We start from the raw sequence: 16,572 nt of genomic DNA on the forward strand, positions 1-16,572 counted from the left end.
ACGCCTGCACAAGACCATGTGAACGGTCTCGTGCCTCCATCGGCATTAATTATGTCAGTGGACAGCTGCTTCTGCCAAAGTGCAGAAATGGCCTAACACATTTATGGAGGCATTTTTTTGGCTATTTTTTAAAGCCCTTCCCTCATTAAGTGAACAAATGCTGGGCCATTCTTTACTAGTGAACTCTTATTGTTAAAGTAATGCTAGCTATGTTTATTATACTGCCTATCTAACCTCATGATGCAGTTGTTAGTTGAAAGTTCTGCCATAGTTAAGTCTAGGGTATCAGTTATGAATTTAGTACCTGCAGCCCCACTGGCAGGACTTTGCAATTATCAGGGTCATTGTGTTGTTTGCCATCATTAATTTGCCTTGGTTCGGCATCTGTGCAAGTAGTGAATCAACAGAGAGGAGACCTAACATTTCTGGTGCAGTGTGGTATGGCTGCAGTGACCACTGTGGATACCATTACTTAGGCCAGGTGCTGCTGCCTCTGTTTCTGGCTCAGCTCCTTGAGCATCCTGACAGAGGCTGCCATCTGTCGAGCAAGTCTCGTATTACAAACATGCTGTGATACGGAGGGCTCACCCCATCTCTCCATGGCTTCCATGTAGCAGCTTGAAGAGATACAGGCACTTTACTAGCTGCCTCATTACTATTTCCCTGTTCAATAAATCCTGAAGTGATCTACAACTCTGTCCCTGTCCATTCTTGAATGGTTTGCACCCTGCTCCATCCTACCCCTACCCCCTCACAGTACACCACTCTCTGCCCTCTTCATGTAATTTCTCCATAGTGCTTTCCAGAGTCATCTCTGAATTGGTGAGCTCTGACTCAGGGAAGCTCATGCTGGCACTGGCGTAATGCCCATTGGGCAAGGTGGGCAGCTGCCCAGGGCATCACCTTGTGGGGGGCATCAAAATGCTGGGTTCGTTTTTGGGTATTTTAGTGGTTTTCCATTATTGGCCTGCAGGGGGCGCAGTTTTTAGATATGTCAGCGTATCATCAGGAGACGGTCCTTATGCTACCCCCCAAGTTTGGTGAGGTTTGGTTCAGGGAGTCCAAAGTTATGGACTCCCAAAGGGGGTGCCCCTATCCCCCATTGTTTCCAATGGGAGCTAATAGGAGATGGGGGCTACAGTTTTGAGGGCTCATAACTTTGGGTCCTGAACTAAACTGCAATCTTCAAACTTGGTGGGTATCATTAGAGCACTCTACTGATGAGACCTGCAAAGTTTTGATACTGTGCCTTCAGAAATGTGCCCTCCACAGCCTGCAACCCCCATTGACAGCAATGCAGAAAACTCAATGCAGAACAAAGATTCTTGGGCAAATTTCTAGGATGTTCCTGAAGGGGGTGCATTTTTGGATGTATCTGCACCAAAATTTCAGGGTATCATCTAGAGATGATGGCACCCCCCCCCCAAGCTTGGTGCAGTTTGGTTCAGGGGGGCTAAAGTTATGGACCCTCAAAACTGTAGCCCCCATCTCCTATTAGCTCCCATTGGAAACAATGGGGGATAGGGGCACCCCTTTGGGAGTCCATAACTTTGGACTCCTTGAACCAAACCTTACCAAACTTGGGGAGTAGCATAAGGACAGTCTCCTGATGATATGTTGAAATTGTGGTGCTGATATGTCTAAAAATGCACCCCCTGCAGGCACCAATGTCCTGGTGCAAAAAAATTTTGGTCATGGTGGAGTGGCCGCCCATCGGGGGGGGGGGGATCCAACTCAGGTTTTGCCCAGGGCTACAGTTTGCCCAGGGCTGCCTCGTTACGCCCCTGCGTGCTGGTATTGATGTGGTCAGTCTGCACAGTGCCACTGGATGTCTATTTTGTTTGGCTGCAAAAATATGACATAGCCCAGTGACATTTTAATGACTGATGACATGTAGTTAACTATGAACATTCATGCATTACAACTCTCCTCTTCAGCAGATTGACAAAGATTGACCCCTCTGCAGTCTCCACCATATTCCATTCACATACAATGTTGGCGGCAACTTGTAAAGGTGGTTAGTCATAGGGAAGAAGTGTCTGCTCTAGCAAGGGGGACAGGTCTCTGGGTTTCATCCCCCAACACACAGCAGTGCTAGTATCTGATACAAGTCATGCAGCTTGGTGAAGCAGGTGCAAGCCAAAGGGTGCAGCATGCAGGCATTGTGAAAAGGTGTCTCAGCCAAAATCATGAATCCCCAGGGTTGCCCATCCAAAGTGCCATCCTGTTTCCCTTTTGGAGAGCGTGGGATCAAAATACCATGTTCAAAATGTTGCTTGCCTTTGGTCGCTCGTGATGTGGAGACAGAGCCAGGAATATGGCCATGCTATCCCAGAACCTTTCTATCAAGTCATGTCTGTCTTTGTGTTGTTCTTTACCTGGCCCCATATGGTTTGTGGTGATGTCAGCTGAGTGCCTAATGTCCGATAGTATGGCTCCTTTGCATTTGTTTTGTGGTTCAGTAATTAAGTTTCTTGTCTTGGGTGTAGGGCCTTCGGTGTAAGGGAAGAAGGAAAAATATTCTCTACCCACTGAGTATGAATGGGCTCAGGAATGCCATAAATATATATGATTTATTCACTGGTCGAGATTCATGTGCTGAAAAAGCAACAGTTTTGTGAAATTATTTCCTATTTGTGAGAAAGAAAGCATGAAATATCACAATAAATAACTGGGTCTGTGCATGGAATGGGGACCTGTGTAGCAATAGTCTGGTACTATGTGAGCAAGTACTGGGATTTCCAAGAGGTATCCCATCATGCTTGGCATGGAGTTTAGTATCAATAGCTTAGAGAGAAATTACATCTCATCTGCAAGTCCACCAAAGTCATAGTTCTTGTAAAAGTCAGGGTATGCTACCTACAGTCTTATTTAACAAGGAAACTACTTCTTTCACTCTGTTACCCAGAGTGCTTCTTTCACTCTGGTACTTTCAACAGGAGAAACTGTTTCTTTCACTCTGCTACAGGACACTGGGAGCTTCAGCTTCCCTCAGATGGACAGTTTTAAATGGTTAAATAAACATGATTCATACCAAAGATTTACAGATCTATGCACTCCTTGATTTACACTGTGATTTACATTGCCATAAAATGTCATTGTTACCTTTTCTTTTGCTGCATCATTCTCCACTTTTCTTTCTAGAAGAAAGAGGCTATGCCAGAGCCAGTTTTCAACTGTATCCTGAAAAATGTGTCTCTACCCCATATTTTCTATGTGTCTCATGTATCACTTAATTAGACAGAGTACTGTAAACAGCAGTCCTGTAATATGTTTGCCTCAAGAAATAGTAGGGTTTTCAAGCGCATCATTACATAATGGAATATGTCACTCATTATCAGAAACAGATTACTGTGAAAGGATGAGATTTTCAGAAATCATTGTAGAAGATAATGCTAGTAAGATGTTTTTAAAAAGCCAAGAAAAAGCTCTCTGGAATAATAGGTTTAGCACCATGGGAGATAACAGAAAACCTGCACTTGATGTTGCAAAATCCTAAAGTCCACCAGTTTCATTGTGTAGCACAAATTTATTGCATAGGTTGCAGTGTCAATGTGGGCACCTTTGGAATTCTGATATGGTGTGATAGGTGCAGCCACAAAATGGCTACCACACAGTGAAGACCCTTGTGCTGTCGTGGCAGCCACTGGCAAGGCAATGTTTTTAAAAACTTGTCCAGCCAATCAAATCTCCAATGGCCAATTTGAAATCTTGCTAATCAAAAACCTCACCTGACTCCACCTGTTTCTGAAAGCACTTGGTGGGCACCTGGAAACATTCCCACGGCGCCCAAGGGAAACCCTTGAAGTATAGTATTATGCAAGAGGCCAGTCTTTCTTATGATGCTGTTATAGACTGAAAATCCAAATTTGTGTTGTAGGGACTTCCAGATTTCTTCTCAATTACAGTGGGTTTTTAAAACCTTACACAGACATAAAGCTTACACTGGCAGTGTGCATTTGCAGAGGGCAAGGATGCCATGCTTTCTAGTCTTGCTTCCCACATATACTGCAAAGAGCACCAAAATGGCAATGTGAGATAATTCAGCAGGGGTAAAAATTCCTTCACAGTTCTGACTGTTGGTTTGTTTCTTACCATAACACGCCTCCTGGTGTTTTGCTCATATTTCCTGTACCTATTTTTAGCTCTTCACTGTTCTAGCCTTGACACTAGTAAGTCAATGAAACTGTTTCCTCCTCTTCCTGTCATGTGGCTCTAAAGTTACATGGCTTCTTGATATGCTTCAGGCTCCATGGGTCTCAAGTTGACACCTTGAGAGGTGTTTCAAGATGAGTCCAGATTTGGAAAGGTTGAGAACCAGTCATAGAGCTAACATATTGAACTTGCCATCAAAATCTGATTTCTGGCATAACACGCATTGTAGAAATCAGTGCTTTAGTTTTCTAGAAATTCAGTTAATACTTTCCTATAACTCTTCCTAAGTGATAAATTTCAGCAAGGTGGCTTTAAAGCATATTTGCTCAAGATAGTATGGTTCAAAGTATAAATATTTCATAGAGAAGAATGACATTTTTTTCTTCTGAAATGTAGCTAGATTTGTTATAAGATATGACTGTTTACATGCAGACATTCACAGCTTTGCTTTGAAGCTTCATTGCAAAGATAACCTCATGAAGAGTATTGGCTTAGCATTAGAACTGAAGGGATAACCATGAATAACTCTGCTGGTATTATTCACCTTGACAAGGAGGTTTTCAAATGTGACACATTTGGAATTGGAGTGACTGTTCATTAAACACATGCTGAAGCAGAAGAGATTTTAAAAAATGAATTGCTCAAAAAGCCATTTTGGAATAAAGTTAAACAAGGCAGCTTTCTATAGTAGTAGTAGTAGTAGTAGTAGTAGTAGTAGTAGTAGTAGTAGTAGTAGTAGTAGTAGTAGTAGTAGTAGTAGTAGTAGTAGTAGTAGTAGTAATTTCACATATCTCCTAAAAACAGTGCGCTCTCTTGCATTGCGAAATGTTGCAAAGGGGAATATGATTGTGTATTGATAATGCCTGCACAACCAAGGCATTGTAATTAATAAAACATTTCTGGCTCATTTCCAAGAAAATGCTTGAGGGAGGTAAAGTTTATCTGTAAAAGTTTATAGATGTAAAAAATAGTTTTTTAAGATGGAAATTTGTGCCACATTTGTTAACTGCTTTTGCATTCCTGGAAAACGCATGCGCGCGCATACACACACAAACAAAACAAAATGCTGCTCCTAGAACACACACATTAGAACACACATTCTGTGTTTTTGCCTCAGACTGTTTACAGAGGCCAGTGTGACTGTTTCAACATGGGGTGTGCACCATTCAAAGCAAAAACATTCTGTTTGACAGGAGAATAAATTCCTAGATCATGCAAATAAGAAAAAGACTTTAGTGTGCTGCCATTGATCTTCTGTGCAAGTAGTGAAATAGAAAGTTGGCCAGGCCAAGAGAATTGACAGAATAAAGAAACAAGGCTTATCTACCAGTAATAAGAAATGTTGTGGAATTACATAAGTTGCACTCAGATCAGAAGGACCAAGCCTAAGAACTTTTATGTATGTCCCATTTTATTCAATGGAGCTTACTTCCAGGAAGCCTTTTTTGGATTGCAGTCAGTATAACCCTATTCACACTAAAGAATCCCATGGCTATGACTGTTTTATGTGATATTAAAACTAGAAGAAAAAGATTAACATGAACTAAAGGAACTGGATACTAGAATACTGAGCATGTCCCAGTTTTGGAAGTGACTATAGAAATTCTTTTAGTTAAACCAGTATTAGGAAGAACAGAATTCAGGGCATAGGAAACCTGGAGAACAATAAAGTAATAGAAGGGAAGAAGTACTTGCCAGTAAATACATTAAATTATATCCATACTTCTGCAAATGAGCAGCAAATTAGCTGCATGTAATTCCATGTAATTCCTGTGATGGAGTGGCACTTTCCTTACAGAAGAGGAGGAAGCAATTTCTTCTGATTTCCCCTTCACCCTGAAGAACTGTACTTTGCCCCTTTGCTGTTCCTAAGGGTCCAATCACACAAAGAAACAAAATGGGGGGGGGGGGGGGGTTGTCAATGAACTGAATCCGGATGGTAAAATAGCTAAGCCCACAGATACCTGATGCATGCCCCATCTACCACGTTTTATGATTGATTTTTACACCTTGATGAAAATTAATTTGTTCCAAACATCACATAAGTATAGGAATTTAACACCTCTTATAGATCTCCACATTATCAGTCTCCATATGTAATTAATTCAATTTTCTTAAACTAATATGCTGTAAATTCTTACATTTCTGAACCTACTACAAATCTCCAGAATGTCATCTAAGAAGGAATCTATTTAAAACCCCTCTTTGTTTTCAGATAAGAACATAAGAACATAAGAACATAAGAACAAGCCAGCTGGATCAGACCAGAGTCCATCTAGTCCAGCTCTCTGCTACTCGCAGTGGCCCACCAGGTGCCTTTGGGAGTTCACATGTAGGATGTGAAAGCAATGGCCTTCTGCGGCTGTTGCTCCCGAGCACCTGGACTGTTAAGGCATTTGCAATCTCAGATCAAGAGGATCAAGATTGGTAGCCATAAATCGACTTCTCCTCCATAAATCTGTCCAAGCCCCTTTTAAAGCTATCCAGGTTAGTGGCCATCACCACCTCCTGTGGCAGCATATTCCAAACACCAATCACACGTTGCGTGAAGAAGTGTTTCCTTTTATTAGTTCTAATTCTTCCCCCCAGCATTTTCAATGAATGCCCCCTGGTTCTAGTATTGTGAGAAAGAGAGAAAAATTTCTCTCTGTCAACATTTTCTACCCCATGCATAATTTTATAGACTTCAATCATATCCCCCCTCAGACGTCTCCTCTCCAGACTAAAGAGTCCCAAAGCGCTGCAGCCTTTCCTCCTAAGGAAGGTGCTCCAGTCCCTCAATCATCCTCGTTGCCCTTCTCTGCACTTTTTCTATCTCTTCAATATCCTTTTTGAGATGTGGCGACCAGAACTGAACACAGTACTCCAAGTGCGGTCGCACCACGGCTTTATATAAGGGCATGACAATCTTTGCAGTTTTATTATCAATTCCTTTTCTAATTATCCCCAGCATAGAGTTTGCTTTTTCACAGCTGCCATGCATTGAGTTGACATTCCCATGGAACTATCAACTAAGACGCCCAAATCCCTTTCCTGGTCTGTGACTGATAGCACTGACCCCTGTAGCGTGTATGTGAAGTTTGGATTTTTTGCCCCTATGTGCATCACTTTGCATTTTGCTACATTGAACTGCATTTGCCATTTCTTAGCCCACTCACCTAATTTATCAAGGTCCGCTTGGAGCTCCTCACAATCCTTTGTGGTTCTCACCACCCTACATAATTTGGTATCATCTGCAAATTTGGCCACCACGCTACCCACCCCTACTTCCAGATCCTCTTGCTCTATCTTCTGGAGTGTTTGCTATTGCTCCCAATTTAGCATCATCTGTGAATTTTGATCATTTATAAAAATATTGAAAAGTACTGGGCTCAAAAGTGTGCCTTGTGGCACTCCACTGGACACTTCTCTTCATTCAGATAAAATGCCATTGACAACCACTCTTTGGGTGTGGTTCTCCAATCAGTTCCCTATCTGCCTAACTATCCTTGAGTCCAGTTTGCAGTCACCCAGATTACCCATCAGAATACCATGGGGAACTCTGTTAAAAAGTTTTATTGAAATCCAGGTAAATAATGTTGATGGAACAAGGTTAGTCTGGCAGGTTTTGTTGGGAACAAATCTGTGCTGACTTTCCGGGATCACAGAATGATCAGATGCCAGATTGATCCCTTCAAAATCTGTTCCAATATCTCCCCTCATAAGACTTGGTGGCCTGTGGATCCCTGAGTCTTCCTTCCTTCCTTTTTTGAAGAGTGGGATAATATTCATCCTCCTCCAGTTTCGTGCTAATCTGTCCTTCAAGAGGTCTTGAAGATGATGGACAAAGGCTCTGCAAGCTTTCTAGAAAGTTCTATGAGCACCCTTGAATTCACACTATCTGGCCCAGGGGATTTGTACTAATCCAAGGGCATTCTTTTGGCTTATTTCAGAAGTGTGTGAATATCAGTCAGGCCTTCTGTGGTGGGACATTTGATAGGAATGTTCTCTTATTGAAAAAACAATCTCCCTAAGTAGAAAGCTGGAACAAGAGGAAATGGCTTGGGCTAGAAATTATGTCCCCGGCATATTTGTTTTTTACCTGCATGGTATTTTCTCATAGGGAAACATTAAGGAAATCCCTTATATGCAGTTTGGAATGGCAATTTCCATTCTATTGTCTCAAATGTTTTCTGGCTCTCCCACAATGGACAACAGCAAAACGCATACATGAAAATTTCAGTATATTCAACTGTGTCAGATCTGACTCAGGAAAAATTTGGCATTTCAGATGGAATGCCAAAAACTAATACATTAAATAACATCTGACTATCTGTCTTTAAAGGTGCTAAAAATCTTTTACTTCATTCAATACCATGCTAGGTATAGTCTCAGATTTTGTGAAGGGAAAACCAGCACTGTGGCAGGAGAAAAATATGAATGGAATATAGCCACAATGGGCAGGCCCAGGTGATTTAGACCAAAATCAAAACAAATGCTGTTCCCACAATGATGTATCAGCTAATCTTTCATCAAGGGCACTACTAGAGCCAGTTCAATTAGTGATGCTTCATGAATCACTACAACTGCTCCTCCTGCAGAGTATGTTTTATGTTAGAAATTAAGATTTTGCCTGATCCTCTTGTCTCTGATTACTGAGGATTGCCAGAAATGTCAGCAAGAGCACAATCTCACATTTTAGACTGATCAAGAGGATAGCCTTAGAGTGGATTAACTGAATAAAGGGCAGCATGCTGTCTGGGAAGATTATGAAGATTTGAGATTATAAAGAAAGGAGTAGACCTATAGGTAAGATGGAAGGAAAGGGACTCTGTAGTGTGCCAAGGAAGATGATGAACAAGGAAAGTGAATGGCTTGGGACAAAAATTAATCCATTAATACAACTTGCTATTCTGGATGGTTCAGGTCAGACATGAATCAGGTATAGACAAGCACTTAAGAAGTCCTAGGGATCTAAGTAGTTGTTCAATATCACATCATTCATATCCTGAAAAGAGATAAAGAGATAAATTCTACTACAATTTTTGTTCCATTTTGGAGAATCTCAAGAATGTATTGTCGAAAGCTTTCACAGCTGGAATCATTGGGGGGCTGTGATTACAGCCATACAGCCCGGAAACCACACAGCAGCCCAATCTCAAGAATATCTTCCAACTAGTTGTCTAATTAAAAAAGTTACAGTTGTCGCAGTTACAATCTTGGCTAACATCATTTCTATATACTAGCTAGCAGTACAGCCTGCTGTAGGCTAAGCAATACAGAGGGCCTAGATAGGGCAGTGGGTGAGGGCAGGTAGAGGACTCATCAGTGGGCCAGTGGAGGTTGGCAACCTTAGGCCTGGAAGGAACATCTCAGTATCTTGATACTACCTGGCCTAAATGAATGAGTTAGGCCTGGCTGCTTGCTACTGGTCAATGGCAGCCACCCTATGAAAGCCAGAGTGATACAGTGGTTAGAGCTCCACTGTAGGGTCTGGGAGACCCAAGTATGAATTATCATCTTGCTGTGAAAGCTCACTGGGTGATTTTGGACCAGTCACATAGTTTCAGTCTAACCTACCTCACAGGGTTGTTGTGTGGATTAAAAAGAAGAGGTGAATAATGTAAGCTATTTTTGTCCCTCTGTGGAAATAGATGAGGTATAAAGGGAGCAAATAAGTAATTAATATAGCTGAAGATGGGAGGCAGAAAAAAGATGAACAACAGAGAATTTGAAAATGAGGCAGGGAAAGGGGGGAGGATATAGAGGTTCCCAGGGGGAGGTAAAGATGAATTAGTATGAGAGAATTTCCTACCATATAAATGGTCCTGTCCCAGTGGCCAGCAGAACTGGGCCATAGTTTGCATAGGTAGAGTGTACTGGGGGAGGGGGGAGGGGGAAACCTGAAGATGAAGAAGCAAATAATTGTAGGATGGCTATTGGGTGGGAAGGAAGCAAGAAAATAGGACAGGCTATATGAGTTCTCAGCAAAGGAAAAGCGGAAATAGTGGAGTAAACAGAAATGAAATGCCTCTTGCAAGTCCTAGTGGGTTCCTTCTTGTAATCTTATGACTTCAAACACTATACAAATTTATCTATATTTAAATATATTAAATATATATGATCAGTGTTGTACCAGTATATTTTTACTATGTTTTATGAGAGCAAAAAAATTAAAATAATGATTGCAAGTTTCTCATACATATTATTTGTTGGCTGTCAGCTAATAAACCATCTTTGAACTATCACTTCATTCTATAATTAGTAGACATTCTTACAATTCTCAGACGCTTCTTGCATCTGGACACCAATGATATAGCATGTTTGTAGTATGAGATATTAGAACCCAAAGTTCCATTGCCAATAAAACTTCAGACGCAAGAGGTATAAATAAATACAAGGCTTATTCAGCTGCAGCAAAATAACTGAATCTCAAGCATTTCAAAAGGTCAGAAGCAATGAGCAAAAACAAGTTTCTGCCTTTTAGTGTGGTTAACAGAAAAGCAGAAATACATCATTTTGGCTCTTCCCATTAATACAAAACATGTGAAGCCCAGATCATGCAATGCATGATCAAGAAGAGGTTAGACTTTAAAGGAAGGAGAATTTAATATTTAAATAAGCCTTTCATGCAACTTGGGGTCAATCCGTCATTATTATTACTATCTGATGTTCCAAACTATAACTGCAAAAAAGAATAAACAATTTTGAGTCTGTACCATTATTCAAGTATTTTATCAATGATTCTGACAGTGAGGAAATACATTCTAAAACCCCAAAAGTATATAGCTTCTATAATTTTTCCTTTGTTCATCTACTTTTAAAAGTCTTAAGCAAAAAGAAATCAAGGATATCTATGTTCCATTCAAAAAAGCTGTCTCAGCACTCATAGCTGCCTGTCAGCTAGCACTCAGCTGCAGCCAGAGAAAGTGTGTCAAAGTCCACTGGGCATTGGTCCTGGCTCTCTATTGCTCTGTATGTTACAGATAGCTTCTGGCTGTTGGCATCAGCTGATATTAATGTTCTAAATAAGTGAATATAATATACATTTTCCCAAAATGATACAACACCAATATATCTTATCCATTAATATGAGTTAGACTGTTTCTAATATAATGAAGGCCATATTATTCTTTTACACTTTTGATCCTTACTGCTCCAGGGCTGTATTATTCTGGGTCTCTGAACTCTGTTTTAGACATGTTTGACAGAACAAGCCAGCTCACTTTCTGACCTTCAGAAGTAAACTGCATGATGTTTTAGTTGAGTCTAGCCAAGGTTCTGCTATATTTCTGGCCATATCTGTGACATTCTGTTCATTCCAGTGGATTTTCAGAGAACTTCCAGCTGAATTGTGTCCTTTGATCTAAAAGAGGTAGGTACAAATGTCAGGTAAGACAAGGATTGATTAGGTGACCTTAGGCAAACTATTATTTTTCTATTTCTCAACTCTCTACCGATTAATGACAATATTGGCAAACTCCACACTGAAATAATGGGGGCATATATGCATTTTATACAGGTCCTACCAAAACAATTTTACTGGAATATGTTTCACTTGCAGGCAAATAGTATTGCAAATACACAAACATTCATATACAAATGCTAAACTGAAACACGAGAAGTTGCAAGTGGCTCATTCAGAGGATCAAATTGAAACATAGTTCAATGTATAGCAAAGCAAGAGGCTGATTTGCCTTTCATTTGTAAGATGTCAAAGTGCATTCTTATGTGCATTTTATATTTTTAAATTAGTGATAGCAATCTTATTTGCTAAGCTGCTAATTTGGTCCCTATTTCTGTGTCAATTTAAATTTTCCTCACAGAAATTAATGAATAATTTGCTTAAGTTTTCAGAATCAAGAGTAATTGCTTGACCGCAGTGAAAACTGATATCCCTTCTGGATAATGGAAATCAAGGGTTTGGAGGTCTTTTAAAAGCAGAGAGCTGGTTGCTGTTACCACTAATAGATTATCCCAGCACCCCAGTATTGGAGCTCCATTGTCATGCATTGATCCCCCCAATGCTATTTTCTCTTTTTTAACTCCTTATATAGTAGGTGGACTGTATGTGGACTGGAAGTGACTCTGGTATGTGGACTGGAAGTGACTCTGGTAGTAAGCTTGATGAACTATAGCAAGGAAGTGAAATACTTTGCTGGAAGCAAGAGAGGCCCTGTGCTAGTTTGAGCTTTTATAGGTAAAATCTTTAACCCTAGTGCATATATGAAACCAGAAAGAGAGAGATGATTGACTTATACCAATTGAAGAAGAAGAGTGTGAATTTATACCTCCCTTTCTCTCTTGTGAGGAGTCTTGAAGGGGCTAACAAACTCTTTTCCCTTCCTTTCCACACAACAGATACCTTGTGAGGAAGGTGGGGCTGAGAGAGTTCCAAAGACTGTGACTAGCCCAAGGTCACCCAGCAGGAATGTAGGAGTAGGGAAACAAATCTGGTTCACCAGCTAGTAGTAGTAGTAGTAGTAGTAGTAGTAGTAGTAGTAGTAGTAGTAGTAGTAGTAGTAGTAGTTGTCGTCGTCATAGTAGTCGTCGTCGTTGTCGTTGTCGTAGTTTATTGTCAGCATGGGCCACCACGATTACAAAAATAGCATAAAATAGCATAAATCATTGAGTCAGAGGCATATCTGCCCGGTGACATGGGGTACCCAATGTCCTCAGGCAGACGCCATCTGGTCATGTGGGAGGTGCAAAATAGGGCCCACATGTAACCAATGAGTCAGCCTGCCGGCCTCTGCCCAGCCATCTCTGCTGCTGGACCCAAGCCGGGCTGAGGAGGGCAGGACTGGGAGCCCCTGCCATAGCTCTTCCTCCCTGCCCAGAAGCTGGGGATGAGGGAAACTCACTCCCCAGCTTCCAGGCAGTTAAGAGGTGTTGCTGCTGCTGCCTCCTCCCTGCCTAGAAGCCAGGGGGTGAGGGAAACTCACTTCCCGGCTTCTAGGCAGCGAAGAGGGGGTGGAGCCCAACTTGTGAGTAAGTGGGGCTTACTCGTGATCAAGCCATGCGCGCCATTTGACCCTGGTATACCTCTGCATTGAGTCCCATGGATACACTAAGGCCGTTTCTGCACGGGCAATTCATGGCGGCCTGGAGACGGTAAAAACACCGTCTCCAGGCCGCCATTCGCACGGGGGGCGCAGCTGCAACGCAGCCGCGCCGCCCTCACGCCGCCCGGCCGGCCTGAAGGCGGCGTTTCCCCAGAGCGCTTCCCAGCGCTCTTTTTGGGGAAACGCCGGCATGAAGCCGCTGCCGAGCGAATGGCAGCAGCTTCATGCCGCCTCCCCCACCCGGCACTCACCTTCTCCCCGGGCCTCCGGCGCGTCGCCGAGGCCTGGGGACACGCCCCCCTGGCCCTGCGCGCCTGAAGCAGGCGCGCAGGGCCAGAGCGTCCCCAGGCCTCGGCGACGCTGCCGGAGGCCAGGGGAAGGCTGAGTCGGCTGAAGCGCCGGCGCTCCGCGGCGCCGGCTGCCCAGCTGCTTCAAGGACCGTCCATGCGGACGGTCCCAGCGTCTTCAGGTCGGCGCGCAATGCGCCGACCTCGCCGTTTCCGCCGCCGTGCAGAAACGGCCTAAGATAATGTTTGTAATAACGCAGCAGTACAAAACAATAAAATTTCAACATCACAGTTTAGCTTACTGTATATACTCTTGTATAAGTCTAACATTCATGGAGCTTCCTGGCCTGAACAAAAATTCTATAACATATAAATTTAACATTCACACCTATTCACTGAATATTCACTGTGAATGAAGCTACTGGCCACCTGGTTTGGGTTGTTCTACATTCATTTTTACATAGTCATATATTAAGAAATTGGGAAAGGAATTTTAGAGCTAAAAGAGTTAAAATGACTTACAGCTCCTGGTTTCATGATTGCTGGGAATTCATACACCCTGCCTTCTGAAAGTGGTGAATTGAACATACTTAACTGAACATTGCAAATTTAGCTGGACAAATGCATTCATCCCTAATTCAAGTGCTTCAGTAACATGGACCACAGAAATTGGCTTGGGAACTTTTCCATGAGAGCCTGCCTTTGGAAGCTCTGTCTTTGAACATTAACTTTCTATTACTTAAAGACAAGCATCTCCTTGCTGATGAGGGGACTATCATTTGATAGGGGCAGAATCAACTGTGTTCCTTGCAGCTGCAGTTGTTTGGGGGAGAGCTGATGAGGGGACTATCATTTGATAGGGGAGTGACAAACATCACAGCTGACATGAATCATTGCACTTGAGATCTTTAGAACAGCTGCATCTGCTTCTCTGGAAATGATTTTCACAGCTTCCCTGGCCACCCCTGATCATGTTGCTTCTCATGAATTATGCACCAAAGCTAGTCTCCCCCGCATTTTGCTAGTAGGGTGACTGGTTTGCTTCTGCAGCTGCTTTGATGTCCTCAAAGAGCCTTGGTTTCATTTTTCCTGAGTTTGGTTAATATATCAGTAAGTCACAGTTGAACATGTATGCTTATTTTCTAGTGAACAGAAGCTCATCCAACTCTAAACAAACAAAACAAGGCATAAAAACAAGAAAACCTGAGATCCTGAATTTTTAAAATCAAGGTTCGCCACCACTTTATGCAACAGCAGAAGATTAAAAAAGCCTGAATTTAAAATCAATCCTAATATTTATTTAGAGAAAGCAGCACATTGTTTAAGAACCAGTTTTGATATACATACTTAACAATCCACAAATGCTGGTATTTGGATATATGTTTTGAGGCATAGATTTTGTGTGGAAGGGGACTGGACTCAATGGCCCTTGTGATCTCTACTAACTCTATTATTCTAGAACACGGTCATACAGCCTGGAAACCACACAGCACCCCAATTTAGTGAGAGCTTAACACACTAGAAAAATGAGTGAACGTGAACAAGATGCAATTGAACATGGGAAAGTGCAAAGTTCTATATCTTGGTAACAGAAATGAAAAGCATGTATACTGGATAGGGGATACTCTTCTGGGTAGCTCTGTATGTGAACAAGATCTGGGGATACAGGTGGATTGTAAGCTAAATATGAGAAGTCAGTGTGATGCAGAGGCAAAAAAAAAAGCTAATGCAGTCAACAGAGGCATAAAATCCACATTTGGGGAAAGACGTCATAGCCCCACTGGTTAGGCTGTACTTTGATTACTGTGTGAAGTTCTGGAGTCCTCACTTCCAAAAGGACATGGACAAAATGGAGCAGATGTGGAAGAGTGATAAGCATGATCAAGGGCCTGGAAACCAAATCTCACAAGGAAAGGCTGAGGGACTTGGGAAAGTTCAGTATAGAAAAGAGGATGTAGGGGGAGGACATGAGTGCTCTCTTTAATATTTGAAAGGCTGTCACTTTGAGGAGGGTGGGGAGCTGTTCCTATTGGCAACAGAGGATAGGACTTGCAATTATGGTTTTAAATTATGAGCAGAAAAATACCAACTGGATATTAGGATTTTTTTTAACAGAAAGAATGATTCAGCAGTGGATTTAACTTCCAAGGAAGGTGGTGGGCTACACCTTTCTGGCAGTTTTTCAGTGGTAGTTGGACAAACACTTTTCAGGGATACTTAAGGCTGATCCTGAACTGAGGAAGGGGTTGAACCAGATGGCTTGGGTGGGCCCTTCCAACTCTATGATTCTACGATTTTAAGTCAGTTGTGTAATCCACCATGTTGAATGCTTTTTAAATTAGCAGTAATAAAATTACTTACATACATTTTTGCTGCTTTTTCTGGGATTACAGCCAATATCTAGAACTTTCATTTTCTCATCACGAGCTTAAAACTTTTATTTATAATATGCATTTGGGGATTAGGTTAGTTGGTATCCAACATACCAATTGCTGCATCAAAAGGATGGGACTAACTTTATATCTCATTTCACATATTACTGCACTATTGTGATATTACTGAGCATTTTGACTGCAGAACTGGAAACTCATTAATAATAGGCATCGCTCCATGATGTAAAGAATGTGAGATGTGGCCATGCCAATGAAACAACAAGACAGTCAAACGCAAGATCTTACAGTAACAAACCAAATTAAATATTTAACAAAACCACAAAGAGAGAAAGATGAATAAACAAAGAACATTAACTTAAAAGAGAGGGATGGGGGGGGGGGAAGTGGCGAATAATAAACTAAGTCAGTTTCCCTTGATGTTTCTTTTTTTAAAGTTCTGGTAAAACAAAGAGTTTATGCAAGAATCTTTCAAGTTAGGCTCAGCTTCATTTAATGGTGATGAGAAATTTTCAAACTTTCAAGTTCATAAGTAACAAATACAATATATTTGCAAAGTTATATTTTGGAGGGAAAGCTAAGCTTATCTCTATCATTCCATGACTACTGAACACAAAATAAAGGAACCAGAAATCAGACCCAGATTGGGTGTTACTGGAGTTGCATAGTAATCTTCTTTTGGTAATGTCTAATGAG

This window comes from Sphaerodactylus townsendi, linkage group LG01 (assembly GCF_021028975.2).
Source record: "Sphaerodactylus townsendi isolate TG3544 linkage group LG01, MPM_Stown_v2.3, whole genome shotgun sequence".
Taxonomy (NCBI): domain Eukaryota; kingdom Metazoa; phylum Chordata; class Lepidosauria; order Squamata; family Sphaerodactylidae; genus Sphaerodactylus; species Sphaerodactylus townsendi.